Here is a 6,988-nt window from a genome sequence, read left to right on the forward strand (position 1 = left end):
TTGTATTTTAGTAGACATATGGGGTCTTGTGTTTTAAGGGAGTTGGTTTCCTGAGTATTAAATTAATGTAATAATTAAGGGGTTTCAAGTAAGTTTGTGAGAGATATTTAGAATAGGAATTAATTAGATATTATGAGGATATTTGTAAATGCTCTCGAATGTAGGAGGACATGAGTGATGATGAGTGGTTAATGAGGATTGAGAGATTTTGATATATTGTAAATCTTAGATTAGGAATTGGTTTCATGATTTTGGGGATTAAAGAGAATCCTTAGGATTTAGTTGAGTTATTGAGATTCCCAAGGGATCAATGAGAGATTTTGGGACTTGAGGAGCAAATTAAGGATCTCAACCGAAATTGGTTACAAAACCTTTTGTATAAATGTAAGCCAAAAAGGCATAGAGAGAGTTAGTTAGTTAGAGAGTTAGATAGGGTTTGATTGTAGCCTACGGACAGACAGAGTGAGGAGTGTCAAGAGGCCATTGATTAGAATATCAGGCCAGAGAGAGAGAGGGAGAGACTCATTTTGTAATTATTTTTTTATACATACACAGAGATTTAATTTTGAATTATGCAATTGTGGATTGAGTAATTGAATTATAAATTGTATGGGGATTAGAAGTAATTCTCCGTAACATAGGTTTGCAAGTGAGTAGAACGAGAGAATAAGTGTAGAGAGGTGTTATGAGTTTACACATAGATAGCATGGGATAAAACGTTTAATGTTACATTGAAGGTATATTGTAAGGTTCTTAAAACCTAAGGAGTTCCATAGCAGAAGCGTAAAGGTGTGAAGGGATGAAGTAACAGAGCCGAAGATTGGAATAAGAACTGTTGAAGACTGTAAGGCGAGAATAAATACACAGTTAGAGAAGCGAGTTGGCTATTACACAGTAAGAGACAAAAGAACGTAGCAACGGGGCATAGTCGTTGGATCAGTCAGATCAACGAGCAATAGTGATGGAGATAGACGACCAAGATTAAGTCACGTAGAATAAAGTTAGGAAGATGGATGGTGGAGATTAAAACCACGTGCAGAATAGTGGAACGGTCTACGGAAATAGTAAGTGGTATCTCTCGCAGTCTCAAAGTGGTAAGCGGTAATTACAAAATTCATGTGATTACCTTCAGCAGGTGACACGTAGCACATGAGGGAAAGAGAAAAACACTTTTCTCATGCACTCTTGACCTAATATCGGTCGTGCAAGTATCTGCAGGATAGCCATTGGATCACGCAAGACAGATCAATGGTAGAGATCAACCAAATTACTTTTCTCACCTGAATTTGGAAATTTAAGCGTTGTGCTAGTTATAGCGTGATATGACGTGATATCCGTTGGATCGAAAGGAAGAAATCAATGGTGTAGATTTGAAGCGTAGGTTGAGCATTGATATATGTGCAAAAGTTTGTGGAATGGCGGAAAGGTAAGGTTTTAAAAGTGGGTCTTGAAATATTTCTATTATACCAGAGTTATAAAAGAAATGAGCGTGATAAATGTATTATGGTTAACGTTGGGGTAACTGAAACCAGAGTTAAAAGACTATGGTATGGTTGATGAGCTGCGGGTGAATAAATTAACCAAGGTTATAAAGGGTTGTATAAGGTTCTGCTCAAAGGTTTATTAAAGTTTAAACTTGTGATATTTAGATGAAATATTTCCGCTTAAGGAATTGAACATTGATAAAGTGGGTTTTCACCAGATGCTATACTTTCGCTGGTTAGACCTTGATTTAAGAGAATTTTCCCTCAGTATCGAATTTTAGAATTCCTATGACATGTACATGATAGCTACATAGTGTGACATGCAATTTTATTTGCATAATGTGGGTAGATGCGGCTTAGGCTGCGTCATTTTTGGTATCAGAGAAGAATAAGGAAATTATGTGTGTAAGAATTCTTTGAAAAAACTTAGGACAAAGTTATGTTTTGAAGTTGTGTATGCAGGCAAGAGGAGATCAGATTTTAAATCTGACAAATAGTAGGCACACAGAGATAAATTGTAGCAGAATTTGTAGATGCAAAGAAACAGAGAGCCATCCATTCAAAGTGAAGGTGAATGGTAGAAAAAGATCATGCAGAAGTCTTGAAGGTGAAATGATATGTTTTTGTTTTAATTTGGTTTGAAGATTGGAGAGTTTGTGGTATTTATATTGTCGCATAGGTAGCGGTAGAAGAAGCTGAGAAGATTGCAACAACCTAGAGCAAGGAGTGCTCAACTGGTTGCAGAGGAAAGAACTAGAGAGATGCCAAAAGACTGAGCTTAGAGGAGAGAAGCTTAGTGAGGCATGTGTAGCAAGGAGGAGACTTGTTACTGCAGAGGTTTTGTTGTATCTTGCAGAAAGATCATAAAGGAAATTCCACAGAGGATGTGGGTAGAATTGCTAAGGGATGAAGGAAGCTGGTAAGGATTTCTGAGTGAAAAAAGAGGTGACTAGAACCTAGTATTTCATTTGTGATTGAAATACAAGAGGACAATTGTGTTATTAAAAGGTGCATATGAGTTGAAGCCTAGAAGGAGCAGAGAGAAGTGCTCAAAGAGGTTTGAGAGAATACAGAACCAAGTGCTTGCCAAAAGACCAAGTCTAGAGAGGAGAGCTTGGTGAGGTAAGTGGCAGCAGGGAGGTCTTGCTATTGTAGAGGCTTTAATACAGATCATAGTAAGTGAGTGAGGAACTCTTGAAGGTAGAGATGACTACTGATAGTCATAAAAGACATAAAAAAGGTTTTGCGGAAGACCACAATAGAAGAAAAGTGAAGAAGGAGGATGCCAAGGCAAATGGCAAGAGAATGATTCAAGAGGAGCGTGACAAGGAGATTGCAGAGTTAAAAGAACAACTTGATGTATTAAGGATGCTACTAGAGGAAAACCAAAGACAAGGTTGGGTCTTTAGGAAAAAGGCAGTGAAGTGGCATAAGTTACAAAGGAGGCTACAAGAGAAGAGAAATCAGTAGGTGAATATACAGTTAGAAGAAGAGTTGATGAAGCTTGAACATGTAATGAATGTTAAATTGAAGTCTAAAGAACTTAGAGAAGCTGAGTTGAGAATGGAGGTTTCCATTTGTGAAGCAAAACATGGTGAAGTTTTGGGAGAAGGTGAAGGTTGGAGATCTGTGAAAGATCTTATGAACCATTGTGTGAATTCAAGACATCAAGAAGTTTACTTTGCTGAGGAAGGTATTATTGATGATTTTCTGAACTGTTGAACAAATTCAGATCAACAGGAGGATATGAAAACTTGTATTTTTGAATCTAATAATTTTGATGTGATTACAGGTTTTTCAGAGGATGAGCAGTCTTTTGAAGCTGTCAAAAGTATGGAAGAGTATCTTTCAGAAGATAAATACTTTGATGTAAAGAATGATGGAGAATGTCTCTTGAATGAGAAAATCAGTGAATTATGGAAGCAGAAAGAATGTAGTAATACATTGATGTTTGAAGCTGTTATAACACAAGAACAATTTCTTGTGAAAGGAGATGAGATTCAGTCTGAAGAACTGACATGTGAAGCAATAGTTGAGACTATTGAACCTTGTAATTTTCAAACTGATAAATTGTGTATAAATGCAGGAATTATAAGTGATGATGAAATACTTATGAAGTGTCACAAAGAACTTGAATTACTGGAGTATTTGCTAGAAAACTCAGAGTATGACAGTTTGATTGCAGAGAAAGAATTTCACTATAGTGGACAAGAGCAGAAAGACATCATTGAAGTAGATGGTGTGGAAGAGAGATTTGCTAACAGTGTTGAGAGTCCTTTAGATAATTCTTTAGAGAGTTTGATTCATCATACTGATGTGCTGATAGAGGAGGAAAAATCAGAGCAACATACTGAAATGTTGCCAAAGGAAGAAGAGGCACTGAGGCCTTATGTTTTTTATTTTAATAACTGTTTTGTGAGTGTAGGTTTTGTTGCAGATGCTAGAGAAAATTTGGCACAGATGAGCAGCCAAGTAAATATGGAAGAGGAGGATTATGTGGAAGTATTTAATCCATGGAACAAAGATATTATGTTTCTGGAAAGAATGCTAGAAAATCAAGATTTGATGCAGAAAGAGATAATCATGCAAGAGGGTAATGGTGAAAGGGCGGTAGTAAGAATCCGACAACTTCAACGAGAAGATAATGGACAACAGGTTGAAGATGAGTGGACAGAGTACAACAACAAATGGAAAAGTATGTACCAACTCAAGGATATGCTAGAGATAGAGATTGAAGAATTATGGCAGTTAATGATGAAGCAATCCAAGTGGAGGAGATTGACATCAACAGGAGGAATGATCAATCAGAATTTGAAACTGATTGACAAGGAGAGGAAGATGAAACAGAAGACAACAAACATACAAAAACAACAAAGGAACAAAGCATTAAGACAACTACAAACTAAAGTTTGGGACCCTGGAGGTTTCTATCAACATATGGGAACACATGATCAGGAGATCATGAATGTTTTCAATGTTGAGAGTCTGATGCAGGAGCATTCGACTCAGAAATATCATTGTATTTTAGTAGACATAGGCAGACTTGTGTTTTAAGGGAGTTGGTTTCCTGAGTATTAAATTAATGTAATAATTAAGGGTTTTCAAGTAAGTTTGTGAGAGATATTTAGAATAGGAATTAATTAGATATTATGAGGATATTTGTAAATGTTCTCAAATGTAGGAGGACATGAGTGATGATGAGTGATTAGTGAGGATTGAGAGATTTTGAAATATTGTAAATCTTAGATTAGGAATTGGTTTCATGATTTTGGGGATTAAAGAGAATCCTTAGGATTTAGTTGAGTTATTGAGATTCCCAAGGGATCATTGAGAGATTTTAGGACTTGATAAGAAAATTAAGGATCTAAACCAAAATGGGTTACAAAACCTTTTGTATAAATGTAAGCCAAAAAGGCATAGAGAGAGTTAGTTAGTTATAGAGTTAGATAGGGTTTGATTGTAGCCTACAGGCAGACAGAGTGAGGAGTGTCAAGAGACCACTGCTTAGAATATTAGGCCAGAGAGAGAGAGAGAGAGACTCATTATGTAATTATTTGTTTATATATACACAAAGATTTAATTCTGAATTGTGCAAGTGTGGATTGAGTAATTGAATTATAAATTGTATGTGGATTAGAAGTAATTTTACGTAACATAGGTTTGCAGGTGAGTAGAACGAGAGAAGAAGTGCAGAGAGGTGTTACGAGTTTACACACAGATAGCATGGGAGAAAATCTTTAATGTTATAGTGAAGGTATACCGTAAGTTTCTCAAAACCTAAGGAGTTACGCAGTGGAAGTGTAAAGGTGTGAAGGGATGAAGTAACAAAGCTGAGGATCGGAATCAGAACTGTTGAAGACTGTAAGGCAAGAATAAATACACAGTTAGAGAAGTGAGTTCGGTATTACACAGTAGGAGACAAAATAACATAGCATCGGAGCACAGTCGTTGGACCAGTTAGATCAATGAACGAGAGTGATAGAGATAGACGACCGGGATTAAGTCGCATAGAATAAAGTTAAGAAGATGTATGGCAGAGATTAAAATCACATTCAAAATAGTGGAACAGACTATGGAAACAGTAAGTGGTATCTCGCGCGGTCTCAAAGCGGTAAGAAATAATTATAAAATTCATGCGATTACCTTCAATAGGTGACACATAGCACATGAAGGAAAGAGAAAACCACTTTTCTCGTAAATCTCTCGATCTGATATCAGTTGTGCAAGTATCTGCACGAGATTGCGCGATAGCTGTTGGATGGCGCGAGACAGGTCAATGGTGGAGATTGGCAAAATTAATTTTCTCGCGTGAATTTGGAAATTTAAGCGTCGTGCTAGTTATAGGGCAATATGACGCAATATCTGTTGGATTGGAAGGAAGAAATCAACGGTGCAGATTTGAAGCGCAGGTTGAGCGTCGATATATGTGCAATAGTTTGTGGAGTGGCAGAAAGGTAAGGTTTTAAATGTGGGTCATGAAATATTTCTATTATACAAGAGTTATAATAGAAATGACTGGGATAAATGTATTATGGTTAATGTTGGGTTAACTGAAACCAGAGTTAAAATACTATGGTATGGTTGATGAGCCGTGGGTGAATAAATTAACCAATGTTATAAAGGGTTGTATAAGGTTCCGCTCAAAGGTTTATTAAAGTTTAAACCTAGGATAGTTAGCTGAAATATTTCCACTTAAGGAATTGAACTTTCATAAAGTGGGTTTTCATCAGATGTTATATTTCCACTGGTTAAACCTTTATTTAAGAGAATTTTCCCTAAGTATGGAATTTTAGAATTCCTGGGACATGTACATAATAGGTACATAGTGTGACATGCAATTTTTTTTGCATAATGTGGGTAGATGCGGCTTAGGCTGCATCAGTTTTGGTATCATTGAAGAATAAGGAAATTATGTGTGGAAGAATTCTTTGAAAAAATTTAGGACAGAGTTATGTTTTGAAGGTGTGTATGTAGGCAAGAGGAGATCAGATTTTAAATCTGACAAACAATAGGCAAACAGAGATAAAGTGTAGTAGAATTTGCAGATGCAAACAAACAGAGAACCATCCATTCAAAGTGTAGGTGAATGGTAGAACAAGATCATGCAGAAGTCTTGAAGGTGAAATTATATGTTTTTGTTTTAATTTGGTTTGAAGATTGGAGAGTTTGTGGTCTTTATATTGTCGCACAGGTAGTGGCAGAAGAAGGTGAGAAGAATGTAGCAACCTAGAGCAAGGAGTGCTCAATTGGTTGCAGAGGAAAGAACCAGAGAGATGCCATAAGACTGAGCTCAGAGGAGAGAAGCTTAGTGAGGCATGTGTAGCAAGAAGGAGACTTTTTACTACAAAGGTTTTGTTGTAGCTCGCAGAAAGATCATAAAGGCAATTCCACAGAGGATGTGGTTAGAATTGCTAAAGGATGAAGGAAGCTAGTAAGAACTTCTGAGTGAAAGAAGAGGTGGCCAGAACCTAGTATTTCATTTGTGATTGAACTACAAGAGGATA

Source organism: Pinus tabuliformis, chromosome 9 (assembly GCF_031772625.1).
Source record: "Pinus tabuliformis cultivar Carrire ecotype Pingquan chromosome 9, CPIR1, whole genome shotgun sequence".
Classification (NCBI taxonomy): domain Eukaryota; kingdom Viridiplantae; phylum Streptophyta; class Pinopsida; order Pinales; family Pinaceae; genus Pinus; species Pinus tabuliformis.